Raw genomic sequence first — 14275 nt, 5'->3', positions numbered from 1 at the left:
CCTTTGCAAGGCCACAGGAGACAAGAAGTCTGACACATAGTCAACGCCTAGAGACGATGGTACAGGAGTATCTCCAAGTAAACATTGAAGCCACGACTGTGTCACTGGACCCTTGCTCTTTTTGGGCTTCCAATCTGGATAAATGGCCGGAGCTAGCCACTTACGCCTTGGAGATCTTGTCATGCCCCGCAGCCAGCGTTCTGTCTGAACGTGTGTTCAGCGCTGCTGGTGGTGTGCTGACAGATAAGCGCACGCGGCTCTCCACTGATAATGTAGACAGACTCACGTTCATAAAGATGAACAAATCATGGATCCGAAACGACTTTTCTACCCCTGTGTCATCCTGGGGAGAGTAAAAGCTTGATGATTGGTTAAAATCACCCTACCAACCGTTTTAAGCTTTCAAATTACTAATCATGTTTATCTGTATCTTGACTGGAAAATAATTTGGGCTTTGTAGCAGTGTGCAGCACTGATCCTATTAGGCCATCTATAATAAGCTTCACCAGATTTAAAATTAAAAATAATTTTTAGCTGCATCTAGCCCGGAAAATAATTTTGGGGCTCCGAGATGCGCAAGACACATAAGTGCCTTCTTGCTGCACTACCTGCAGCATGACCCTCATATTGTCAGAATTCGAAGTAATCATGACTACTGGGTTGCCACACTCTTAGATCCCCCAAACTTTTCGATCAACCTTTTCATTTTAATAAAGACCAAAAAAATGGTCATTTTTGAAATTATAAGCATTAGCAGGTTGTTAGAAACTGAAATCAAACAGTTTTCAACTCAAAACTTTATTCTAGGTGATGTTACATTTTCACATAGGACCCCTTGTTCGAAAGGAGCTTCTGAACTCTCTCGTCCATTGAATTTGTCAGGTTTTGGATGGTTTCTGCTTCAATTGTTTTGCATGAGGACAGAATACCCTCCCAGAGCTGTTGCTTAGATGTGAACTGCCTCCCGCCATCATAGACACTCCTTTTAATGATGCTCCAAAGGTTCTGAATGGGGTAGAGGTCAGGGGAGCATGGGGGTCACACCATAAGTTTGTCCCCTTTTATGCCCATATCAGCCAGAGATGCAGATGTTTTATGTGCAGCATGAGATGGTGCATTATCATGCAGAAAAATGATCTTGCTGTGAAATACATGGTTCTTCTTCTTGAACCATGGCAGGAAGTGCTGTTTGAGAAAATCCACATACATTATGGAGTTCATCTTTAGCGCCTTCAGGGATCCTAAAGGGGCCGACAATCTCTCTCCCCATGATTCCAGCCCAAAACATTACTCCACCTCCTCCTTGTCGGCGCTGTAGCCGTGTTTGCGTGGGGTGTCCATCAACCAGCCATCCTCCACTCCATTCATCTGGACCATCGAGCGCTGCACGGCACTCATCCGTGAACAAAACAGTTTTGAAATCAGTCTTCATGTAATGTTTGGCCCACTGGAGCCGTTTCTGCTTGTGTGAAGTGGATAGAGGAGGTCGACAGGATGGCGTATGCACAGCTGCAAACCTCTGAAGGACCCTGCATCTTGTTGTTCGGGGGACGTTGGAGGCACAAGCAGCTTCAAAAACTTGTCTGCTGCTATGACAAGGCTTTTTTGCCGCTGCTCTTTCAACCTGACGTAATTGCCTGTAGGAAAGAGTCCTCAATTTGCCCTTATCAGCACGCACACGTGTGTACTGTGAATCAGCTACATACTTCTTGATTGCCAAGACACTTCATCCTGATCATCGCACAATGTTGATCGTAGTCATGCCTTGACCTAAACACTCCACAATTTGTTGCTTCTCAGCAGCCGACACATCCTTTTTCTTTCCCATTTTGGCAGAAAATGTAGGCTGCTTAATAATGTGAGAGAGCCTTCTTAAGTAGTCTTGCCTTTCATTGGACACACCTGCCAAACTAATTAGCACAGGTGTCTGCAATTGCTTACAGTGATATAAAGAGCCCTGACACACATCACCATCAATGAGTTTAACTGACAAACAAACAAATTCTTCCCTTATCACTCCTAAACACTTTTTGCATAATAATTTGGAACGCGGTGTACATGTGCTTTTCCACAAAACACCAGTGGTTCACGTAGTGAATCTTACAGTTCTAACTTGCCAACCGTGGTCTGTATGGAATTGTTCAATAAAGGGCCCAAAATTAAGATAACATAGATGGGAGAGGTCTCTATGAATAGGAATTCCTAAGTATTTGATACCCTGTGAGGGCCAGGCAAAGGGAAAGTTGGACTGGATGGAATCCTATATGGATTTAGGGAGGGAGACATCGAGGGCCTCAGACTTCGCTGCATTGATTTTAAAATTTTACCATGTAACAAAGTGATCTATTTCAGCCATAACAGCAGGGATGGATATATGTGATTGAGTGATATATACTAGGACATCATCAGCAAATAGAGAGCACTTGTACTCGGTGCCTCCCACCTCAATCCACCTAATATTGGGGTTATGGCGAATTGATGAGAGCAGGTGCTCCGTCACTAGGATGTATAAGAGAGGGGACAGAGGACATCCCTGCCTTGTCCCATTGGTGATTGTGAAAGGTGATGAAAATGTTCTGATGCACCCCCTGGGCCTTGGGACACCCGGAGCCGGACCCTTTTTGGTGGATGCTGGTGGTTGTAGTCTTCGTGGCGGCGACCCGGTTCCGTGGCTCAGGGTGGTCAAACAAGTGGCGGAACTATTTATGTGGTTTTGATGTTTAAATGTCCGACTACGCCACCCGTGGATTGCGGTCAGAGTGAACCGCCGCTACAGGGCAGACCGCTAAGGCTGGTGTTGTGGGTGCAGCAGAGCGTAGCATAACTCCCCACGGGAGGAGTATAGCCTCAGGGCAGTGTATGCGGAGGATGGGGGTGATGGTGCAGGGCAGCAGCAGTAACGACACGGAGTCAGTGATGCAGTTCAGGGCCTTTACTCACAGTTCTTATTATCCAGACCACGTCTGCAGGTAACGGCTGCCCACGTCGTACTGTGCTCACCAGGTGAGGGGCTCAGACAACTCCCAGATAACTTTGGAGCGCTTCACAGGACCCCCTTTGTGTGTCCTTTGTCTGGCCTTTCTTACCAACACTTCTGTCCGGCTGCCTCGGGCCTCCTCTTGGTAAACTTGGCGCCAGTTTCCCTGACCCTATGTGGTGCCTTCCTAGCGGGTGGAGCAAGGGGCTGCGCCACATAAAATGTCAGAGCCTCCGGTTTCTAGCTGAGGGTCGTTTCCTGCCTCCACTAGTTCGGGGACCGGTCTCCCCCTTTGGCCTGACCCCTCCACGCAGGTGGATTCGGGCGTGCGGTGGCGACTCGCCCGTCCGCACCCCTGGGATCCCTTCATTCCTCGTTCCTGGAGCCTTCTCCGCTCCTCTTCCTTCCTTCTCCCTCTTGCAGGCCTGGGCCTCTGTTACTAGGCCCGCCTCCGGAGCAGAGCTCATGCAGAGCCCCTGCTCCCTGCCACTTCTGCTCAGACTTCTCTGCACTGAACTAAGATGGTGCCCACCTTTTATACTCCCTTCTCAATGCACCCAGGAACTGCTTCCTCCCTGCTCCTGCACTGCAGGGTTCCCCTTCCTCAGTGTTCCCTCCCCCCACTCCAGCCAGGGACAGGGACTGTCGTGCCCATCTCAGGGGCATATTGGTCGCCCTGCCCCACGGCAATGTGGTGTAATGCATGCAGGTGTCGGGTCCTGATCCACACTCCATCCTTATCTGAGAGTGAGATATCACACCTCTGGGTGAGGTGCAATACGTCTGTAGCAACCGAGCCCTCGGTGCTACAGTTCCATTTATCTTCAGCCTAGGTGACGTATTGTGATACAGGGCCGTGATTTTGGCTATAAAAGGGTCCCCTAGACCCCTACCCCAAGCTTTTTAAGAGAATCATATATGGCGTGCCAGGAGACTCTATGGAATGCTTTCTCAGCATCCAACGAGAGTATCTACTTACAAATTTTAACTGCATCTAGCCCAGGAAATACTTTGTGCCTAGTAGCAGTGTCTGCTAGTCAGCGGATTATCCCGGCTGTTAAGCAAGCTACACCACCTGTAGTTTGGACACTTAATTTTTTCAAAGGAAATGCTTCGGGACCACGGGATACTTAGTGAAGAGCATCAGGAGGCACCCCAAGGCATAGGGGCTGGGACTGGCACTAGGATGCCTTGCGGTGGACAGCCAAGCTCGATCCTTATAAAAGCTTTTTAACTGCAGCAGCTTTAGTGGACGCTACTGGAGCTGGAATTACGCGGCTGCTGGCATGAGACTTGCCCTCCAATAGATCCTTGTAAATGGATTTAAAGTGTATTCATTCAAATTAGATGGACAATTTAAATTAAAAAGCTTAGAGCTGCCTCCACCACAGGGGGGCTCTCTCGACCCACCAGCGGACAGGCACCAGTATTGGGAGAGGGGGGCTGGCCGTCAGGGTTCACCGCGGCTCTGGCACAAACCCGGCGACACGGAGGTGGCACGGGCAGGAGCGGACTGGCCGTCTCGGCTTCTCACTTTTTGGATTTTAGAAGGGCATGACATGCCTATATCTGTGTCTCCCCCTCCTTTTACTCCTCCACCTCTTTTCTTTTCGCATGACTATATGTACTTGTCACTTTTCCATGTGTTAGTTATGTCTTCTGAGCAGTTTGTCAGCTTTTGGACACCTTTGAAGGTGTTTTCTATGTGTTTCTATGTGTTTTTGTTTGCCTGCCATTGGTTTTAACGGTGTTCGAAGGTGTTCGACGAACAGTTCGACGAACAGTTCGGCGAACACACGGGTGTTCGACGAACCGAACCGAACTCGAACACTACGGGGGTGGCTCAACACTAATTACTAAGGATGGAGGAATAACGACTGCAATGGTATCAAGGGACCACCTGAAGTGGTGTCCAGACCTGATAAAGCCCCAAGAAGAAGTGCCTCTCACCGAACCGGAGGAGCCTAAAGAAGCAGTACTCCATACTGACTTAGGAGATTTCCCGGCAGATTGGCCTCAACTAGGAGGAGCAGTAATAATACCTGTGATCCACTTCTTTCAGCAGCCAGAAGACCCTCCACAGCAAGTAGAACCTGTAAGTGCTTCAGAAGAGTCTGCTCAAGAAGAATCCCCGGAAGAAGGATCCCCGGTTGGAGCAGAGCAAGAAGTCCCAGCCAATGGTATACTTGCCAGTCCTGTAGAGAGGTTAAGGCAACCCTGCAGTACCCTAACACTTAGAACTGACAGAATGGGAGGTAGTGCAAATACTAGTGCCTCACGCATCCCAGTACCACGTAGGTCGACACATAGCACACGAGGTCAGACCCCTGTCAGATACAGAGAGTAAAGAAGGAAACTCTGACAGTGTAAATAGTTGCCCCTGGTGTATTATATTGTATATTCTCATGTATGTATTTATTAACTTTGTGTTTTGCATTATAATGGACAATCTAAGTGAAATGGACACTTTCCTTGTTACATAAAGAACTTATTGGCTGAGGACTATGTGCAGCCCAAAAACTGCTTCTTGTAAATAATTGCACTCCCTGGAGTGCCCCTTTAGGTGACCTCAGAAGAAAAACCTGTCTGGTGTGGCACTAATGGAGGTCCAACTCGGGATCGCCATGCCCTGCAGCCACCCCAGGGCCTACGTGGAGGGTTTGGGACACGTCCCTCAAGCTACCAAGTACTCTGCCCTGTGAGATGGACATCTCACCAGGAGAGACTTGAATTCTGAGGTTGCTTATTGTATATATGTATATCTTTGTTATTTATAATGTTTTATATGTAAGTTCAAGCAAGTGCCTCCCATAAAGGGAAGATTGTTATTATTGTTGTTATAAAAAGTACGTCAGTCCGGGAGTACTGAGCTTTGCTAGGGGGGAATGTGGCACCCTGCTGCGCATTAGTGCCACAGATCCTAGAAGGGTGCATGGACAGATTCCTCCACAAGAGGCCCTCATAGCATTCACACACCTCCACCTTCCAACTCAGACCAGCAGAGGGAGCCCGGATGGGGATATAAAAAGGGAAGGTGGAGCTAGGCAGTTCAGTTGAGTCTGAAGTTACAGTCTAGTCTGGAATCTACAGCCTGGAGTATGCAGTCTAAAGTCTGCTGCAGCCAGAGAGGTTGTCAGGTCAGTACAGACTCAGTGAGCTCAGTCAGTGAGCCTAGGGCGTGCCGACGCCATAAGAGCGGTGAAGAGCAGCGAGGCCTACTGCCAGTGTAAAGCCTAGTGAGGGCTGCGAGCGTGGCCGAAGGCAAGTGGAGTAAGCGAGCTACATAGGGGGCAGAGGAGCTTAGCCAGCTCAGCCCAAGACCATTTACCGGACACCGGGTCCGTGTCTGCAGGGATCTCTACGACCAGCAGAAACAACCGGAACCCCTGGCGAACTATATGTCCCAGGAACACCAAAAGCTGACTGTCATACCAGGGTCAGGAGTGACTGAGGCCCAAGAGACCGGGGAGTGTGATCTCCAACAGAAGGCCCTAGCACCAGGTCAGCCGGTGCAAGACAGAGACCAAGTTAGGCCTAGCTCCAGGCAGGTCATACACTTATCAGGAAAAGGCAAGAAACAGGAGGCCCCACACCCGCTCACTGGGGAGAGTCCTGAAATGCACCCTTCACCCTACAGTGCCCTGGATCGTGCCTGAAACACCACCAGTAAAGGTACTGAAGTGAACTGTTGTGAGTGTGCCTATTCTTCCTCTGACCCGGCTGGGTCCCCTCTGACCGGCATCCCTTCTCCTACGCTGCCCTGAGGCCCCGCTCCACCTGTGGGGAGCCGCACCATCTAAGCTGCTCGATCATCAACCTCAGAGGACTGTAGCAGCGCTGGTGATCCTCACCAGACACCACAGGTGGCATCACGAACTCTTTCCTATCCCATACACCTTTTCCCAAATTCCTTCTTCCTTTTAAAGAGTGACCCCAGGGTACGGCCTCGGGAGCCGGCCACCAGGGCATCCCCCAAAACTAACAGCAAGGCCCGGGCGCCGAGTCGTCCCCATCCCCTGGGCGTGTCAATATTATTGAGACATGGAGATCCTATAGCGTTACAGAGAGGGGGCCGAGTGCTGAGGGGCAGAGGGAATAAAAGTCACCTTCGCTCTGCAGACCCCATAACTGCAGAGTCCACATCTCCTCTGGTATTAACATCAGCACAAACACTGCTCCCCCGCCGGGAGCTTCATGCCCGAGCAGCTGCATGCAGCCTTTCATTACCAAGCACAATGCCAAGCGTCGGGTGGCATGGTGCAAAGCCGCCACCACTAGACTCGGGAGGAGACGTGTTCTGTGCAGAGACGAATCACATTTTTCTGATGGATGAGTCAGGGTTTGGTGAATGCCAGGAGAACTTTACCCACCTAATTGCATTGTACCAGCTGTAGCGTTTGGTGGAGGAGGGATAGTGCTATAGGCTTATTTTGAGGGTTGAGCTTCAGACCCTTAGTTCCTGTGAAGAGAAATCTTATTCTTCAGCACAAGACATTGTGGACAATTGTAGCTTCCAGCTTTGTGGGAACAGTTTGGAGAAGGCCCTTTTCTATTCCCTGTGACTGTTACCAGTGCATAAGGTCCATAAAGACATGGTTGGGGGAGTTTACTGTGGAAGAACATGACCAGCTGCAAAGAAGCCCGACCTCAACCCCATCCAACACCTTGGGGAATAACTGGAATGGAGATTGTGAGGCTGGTAATCTGGAGGCACATCATCTAGAGTCACTACTACAGCAGCACTACTTTCCCTAACATCAATGACTGAGTTCAAAAACTGGCAAAAATTCCCACAGTTGCCTCCAAATTCTTGTAGTGGAGTTGAAACTGTTGTAGCTGCAAAGTTGCGACCAACTCCATATTAATGCATATTGGTTTAAAATGGGGGGTCATAAAAGCTCCTGTAGGAAGTTCATTACTTTGGTCCATGCAGTCTAGAGTTTATGCCAGTCCGGACATTGTGGTCTGTACTTGGATTATGAATGTGGATAAAAAAGAAATCCATTTTTTGGTGGGTTCTGGATTGGAAAAAACATCTTTGAAGTAGAGCCAGAAAAAAACACAAAAGCACATAAACAGTACTGCATACTGTCTGTTTCTCACGAACCTTGGCCACATAACATATAGATGGTAAAAAATAACATAAGCGGATAAAAAATAGAACATCACATAAATAAAAAAAAATTGCTAGCCATATGCTGTACAGTCATCTATTATGATGAGCTTTCCCTACGGAGAACTGCGGATCTCTGCATCCAGATAAGAGTTAATACATTTTATTTCTCAAAAGTTTATTTTTGTTCGAGTGAGCTAAAAAGTTGCATGACGTCCTTTTCAAGAAACACCGGCCCTACTTAATCTGTTACACCGCGCTGGAGACAGAAATCAGCAACTCTTATTGTGATTACATGGTTCCAGCCACTAATCTGTTTCACTTGAATAGATCCTGATTTGTCCAAGGGTGCAGAAAATACCGGTGAAAGCAACAAAAACAAAATGATGCACAATGCTGCTGAATAAAAGCCAGCGCAATAAACACAGTCATGCCTCCTCTACAAAGCGTAATTGGTGCCACTCGCATCTGAAATGTGTCACTTTCTCCCATTCTATAGGGTAGGTGTTTGTGGTATTATGTCGTTTTCTATTCATTTCTCGCTGGAACGTGGGATTCTGGCTTCTGCTATGAGATAGTATTGTACATGAAAATGATGGCTTACATGGATTTATTCGACACCGGTGGATTTGTGGCGTGTTGCTGTGTTTTATGCCGCACATAGACGCAGCAGGATGTCAGCACCAAATGATAAAGCAGGTATAATTTACATACGCTCCTCAACAATGAAATTGCAACGCCAAGAAGGAAAAGTTGTGCAATTACGAAAATCACAGGATAGAGACATGTTACTGATCTGCAAATGATGAAAAAATGGAAACAACATTTTCAAAATGTCTCAATTTAAGTACAGCGCCAGTTGGTAGCGGGTGTATGGAGCGGAGCACCGCCCGCGATTGTTGACCTGTTTAATGCCACTGTCAATCTCTGACAACAGCATTTAACACGCGTTGGCATCGGGGAGCTTCATTCAATGTGCCCATGAAGTGATCGCAGGTCGCTGATGGGTTGCTATGATAGCCAGGCATCTGCTAAAGACCCCCATAGTGTTGATCGAACATTGAAATGCTCGAGTGTTTGGTACTCAAATCGAGCACGTCGGACTCTCCAACGTGCTCTACTCGAGTAGAGAGCACAATGGAAGTGGATGGCAAACTTGAGCATTTTTCCAGAGGATGCTCGATTGAGTGTCGAGTAGTGCCGAGCACGCTCGCCCATCACTACACCCTGTCACGGGTGTGTCAGAGGTGACAGACAGTTGCCATGCAGTTGGTTGCAGGAGATCTCTACGTTTGGCATTACAAACATCTTCCTAAAGGCTTGCTGTTTCTAGGACCCAGCGGCTACCTCCCTCTAGTAATTAGCTCCCTGGCCTGGGTGTATAAATACCTGGTGTGTCTGAGAGGGAAGTGCTGGCAATATTCATTACTACTTGTGAGGCTTAGCTAGCGCATTACTTCGTCCTCTCTGGAGCTTGAGGCCATGTGTTCATTTGCTTGTGGTCGTCTAAAACTAAGCAATTCCCCCCTGTTTTTCTACCCTAGTTGTCTATAGAGTTTAGTGAAGATTGACTAGTGCTCATCTCCTTTCTTCCCTAGCCTTAAGCCCCCATCACACTAAGCGAGATCGCTAGCGAGATCGCTGCTGAGTCACAAGTTTTGTGACGCAACAGCGACCTCAGTAGCGATCTCGCTACGTTTGACACTTAGCAGCGACCAGGCCCCTGCTGTGAGATCGCTGGTCGTGTCGGAATGGTCCTGACATTTCTTTGATCGTTGAGGTCCCGCTAGGTAGCATGCATCGGTGTGTTTGACACCTTACCAACGACCTTGTTAACGATCCAGACACAGAAACACATAGGCGTGCATCGTTATACAGATCGTTACGGGTCGCCGCATCGTTGCTGCATCGTTGGGAAGATCTGACTGTTTGACATCTCACCAGCGACCACACAGCGATGCAGCAACAATCCCTGACAGGTCGTATCGTTGTCGGGATCGTTGTAGCATCGCTTAGTGTGGTGGGGCCTTTAGCCATATGCCAGGAAAAGTCAGGGCGAGGCACGTGTGCGGCGATTGGTGAAGATAGGGTTGACACTAGACCAGACTAGGAGGTCTCCACTTCCCCCTTTCCCTAGTGTCTGGGCTCCCTTTCCCTTTTCCCTCTGTGTTGCTCTAAGTCTTTCCCGTACCCTGCGTGACATTATCGCCGGCCGGGCACGGTTTTGAAATAAAACAAAACTGACATTTTGTTTTTTTTTCTCTGTGTCTTTGGGCGTGGACCTTTTTTTTTTTTCCTTTCTCCTTTGGTATGGTTTCAGTTGCAGAGTTTGCAAAGCGGCTGCACAGGCTGTCTCTGGAGGTGAATGACCTCCGCGGTGAGGTACAGCAGCAGCATCAGCGGCTACAGGTCGCTAATATGGGGGTCTCTGCAGGTAGGCCTGCCCAGCCTGAACCCAAGATTGCCCTCGTGGACAGGTTTTCTGGAGGTAGGGACAAGTTTTTTGTATTCAAGGAGGCCTGCAAATTGTATTTTAAACTTCGTCCCTATTCCTCTGGAAATGAGGAGCAACGAGTTGGAATTGTGATCTCTCTACTGCAGGGTGATCCTTAATCCTGGGCGTTTTCTTTACCGCAGGACTCGGTTTGTCTCCAGTCTGTGGAGGGGTTTTTCGGGGCTGTGGCCCTTATCTATGATGACCCTGACCGAGTCGCCTTGGTAGAGTCTAGGCTATATCGCCTTCAGCAGGGGAATTGGTCAGTGGAGATGTACAGTTCGGAATTCCGTAGATGGGCAACGGATTCCAAATGGAATGACTCAGCCCTTAGAAGTCAATTTTGTGAGGGGCTTACTGAAAGGTTAAAAGATGTCTTGGCAGTATATGAAACCCCTCAGTCCTTGGAGGCTACCATGTCTTTGGCCATACGTCTTGATAGGCGCCTTCGGGATAGATGAGTGAGATCACCTTCTCCAGGGCCTTCTTGTCAGGGTTGTGTACCTCTGCCAGGGGAGAGGTCAGCGGGTGAACTTGTACTGGGGGAGGTGGAGGAACCCATGCAGTTGGAAGGTGTCTCTGCATCATACATCTCCCTGGAGATTCGCAAGAAAAAAGGCGTATTTTTTTTTGTGGGAAAAAGGGACATTTTGTTGGGACCTGTCCGTCAATTCCTAAACAAAAGGAGACTCGATTAACTCCTGGTAATCTGGAGTTCCAGATTTCGAGGATTGTAGATTCTCGTCTCTAACATCGTTCTCAACAATACTTAGTGCACTGGAAAGGCTATGGTCCAGAGGAGAGGATGTGGGTTTCAGCGTCAGAGGTGAACGCTACCAGATTGGTTCGCTCATTTCACATCTCTTTTCCTGTGAAACCCGGTCCTGAGTGTTTGGAGGCCACTCGTAGAGGGGGGAGGTACTGTCACGGTTGTCTCAGAGATGACAGACAGTCGCCCTGCAGTTGGTTGCAGGGGATCTCTTTGTTCGGCATTAGAAACATCTTCCTAGAGGCTGGCTGTCTCGAGGACCCAGCGGCTACCTCCCTCTGGCTAATTAGCTCCCTGGCCTGGGTGTATAAATACCTGGTGTGTCTGAGAGGGAGGTGCCGGCAATATTCATTACTACTTGTGAGGCTTAGCAAGAGCAGTACTTAGTCCTCTCTGGAGCTTGAGGCCGTGTGCACATTTGTTTGGAGTCATCTAAGGCTAAGCAACTCCCCCCTGTTTGTCTACCCTTTTGTCTATAGAGTTTAGTGGAGATCGACTAGTGGACTAGTGCTCAGCTCCTTCCTTCCCTAGCCTTAGCCATACGCCAAGGAAAGTCAGGGCGAGGCACGTGTGTGGTGATTGGTGAAGAGCCAATATAGGGATGGTAGTTGAGACAGGGTGACACTAGACCAGACTAGGAGGTCTCCACTTCCCCCTTTCCCTAGTGTCTGGGTTCCCTTTCCCTCTTCTCTCTGTGTTGCACTTAGTCTTTCCCACACCAGGATATCACTGCACTGCAGAGATGAAAAGATCAAGAAGATGCCTGCAGGGCCAAGTGCAATGACCTTCTACAGCTGGATCCAGAATGACTGTCTGTTGCACCTGACACACCCATGACACATGTATCTTGGTGTTGTAGTGCTGAAAAAATGGCTCCTTTGACTTTGTAGAAATGGTCTTACCACTGGTTCTACCATCAATCAATGTAACGCCGAGCTGTTAATGTATCTGGATGAAGACTAGAGAGGTCCGGCTACTGTATATTATGCCATCCCACACCATAATCCTGGGAATAGGACCGTTATGATGGTCCCTCACCTCTTTGTGGCATTGCTCACACGGTCTCCAGGCTGAAACCAGAGGCTGGAATGCAGCAACTTTGTGTTACTCAAAAATTTTGCATCTTTTCAAATTATTTTACACCAGTTGGCATAAACATTTTGATGAATCGGCCCCTATTTTTTTATGCCATTTTTTTGCCATGTTTAAACCAGTTTCCAAAGACTAAAGTAAGGGCAAAGTCAGACGGCCGTATTACTCACATCCCAATGCTCGAACTGGCCATCGGCTCTCCTGACCTGAATGTGACAGCATGTATTTTTATGCAGCTGTCACGGTCAGGTCAGAAGAGCCGACGGCCAGTCCGAGGATTGCAATGCGACCCTTGCGCAAGTATTACAGCCTTTTGACTGCATGCTAAATGGAAGAAAAGTGGTAAAAATGACACCTACTAGTTTGGGGGTTCTGTAGCACTTCTGTATTAGGGCTCAGGAACTCCAGTTTCTACCTTTGACAGTTTCACACATGTTTTTTGCTATGTAACATAGAAATAAAACTAAATTAATCGAGAGCCTCGTAATTAATAAATAGCAATTTATTACATTCACATCCGTGCTTGGACTGTCAGCACTGCATAGTAATGCTGCTCCCCCCATAGGGAACATGAGTCATACATTTTAACTTGCAATCAACAATAACTTTACCATAAAACTTTTGTAAAGGCTTCACACAACGTCTGCATTTATGTTTCACTAATGACTTAGATCCCCCGCTCTAGATTTTAGATTGTAGACCATTGAGATTGACACTTCAGAGAATTTAATTGTAAAGTAATTTAATATTAAATCCAATGAAGTGCCCTTCTGGACTGCGTTGCACTCTAACTGATAACCAATTATTTTCCTTGGCACTGAAGTGAATCAGTAATAGCCATCTTCATTACTAGATAGCTCTCCGTGTCTCTTCTCCATGGGTTAGATTGACAGCAACGTCCGGCTACTGATTATTTTCCGCCGTTTTACATGAAGGAAAGATTGAGACATTTTACAGGCTTTTATCTCACAATAGCCCATATTGTAATGCAGATATTTTACTAAAAAAAAAGTTAACGGATGTATTTAATCAGAAAAATAAAAGGATCAAAAATAATCACACCATTGAAATTATATGAGTTGTCCAGAACTTTTTTTTTCTACAAACAGCACCACTTTTATCAATGGCTTGCATTATCTGCAACACCAACCACAGCCAACTACAAAAGGATGGCGCTACTTATGCAAAAGAAAAATAGAAATAACAGACCCTTTTTTTCAATCCTTGACCACCTCTTTAAATGTTCACTTTTCCCAAAAGTCTTTAGGATGTCTAAAGTCTACACCAAGCTTTTACGCTAATTTTAGTTTTTGGAAACTGGTTTAAACATGGAAAAAAATGTCATAAATAACATTGGGACCGATTCATCAAAATGTTTATGCCAACTGGCGCAAAATACTTTAAAAAGTGACCTTCATTCTTTAACCCCTGTACAGGTATCTGGACTTAAACAGGGCCCGTGGGCTAGTGCCACGAAATAAGCTGCTGTACGATGGTGCAGGCTGGAAGGAGTGGTCAGGTAGCTGCGTCAGAACCAAAAAGGCAGAAAAAGTACAAAATTGCAAGACGCAAGAGTAGTCAATACAACAAGCCGAGGTCAAAAACAAGAAACAAATACACTATACTGGAGCTAACAGCCAGGACTACAGTGGGTATAGAAAGTATTCAGACCCCTTTACATTTTTCACTCTTTGTTTCATTGCAGCCATTTGGTAAAAAAGTTCATTTTTTTTCTCATTAAAGTACAATCTGCACCCCATCTTGACTGAAAAAAAACAGAAATGTAGACATTTTTGCAAATTTATTGAAAATGAAAAACTGAAATATTTA

Source organism: Phyllobates terribilis, unplaced genomic scaffold (assembly GCF_046119375.1).
Source record: "Phyllobates terribilis strain yellow unplaced genomic scaffold, ASM4611937v1 Scaffold_7__3_contigs__length_470593459, whole genome shotgun sequence".
Classification (NCBI taxonomy): domain Eukaryota; kingdom Metazoa; phylum Chordata; class Amphibia; order Anura; family Dendrobatidae; genus Phyllobates; species Phyllobates terribilis.
Note: the sequence above shows the minus strand (reverse complement) of the source record.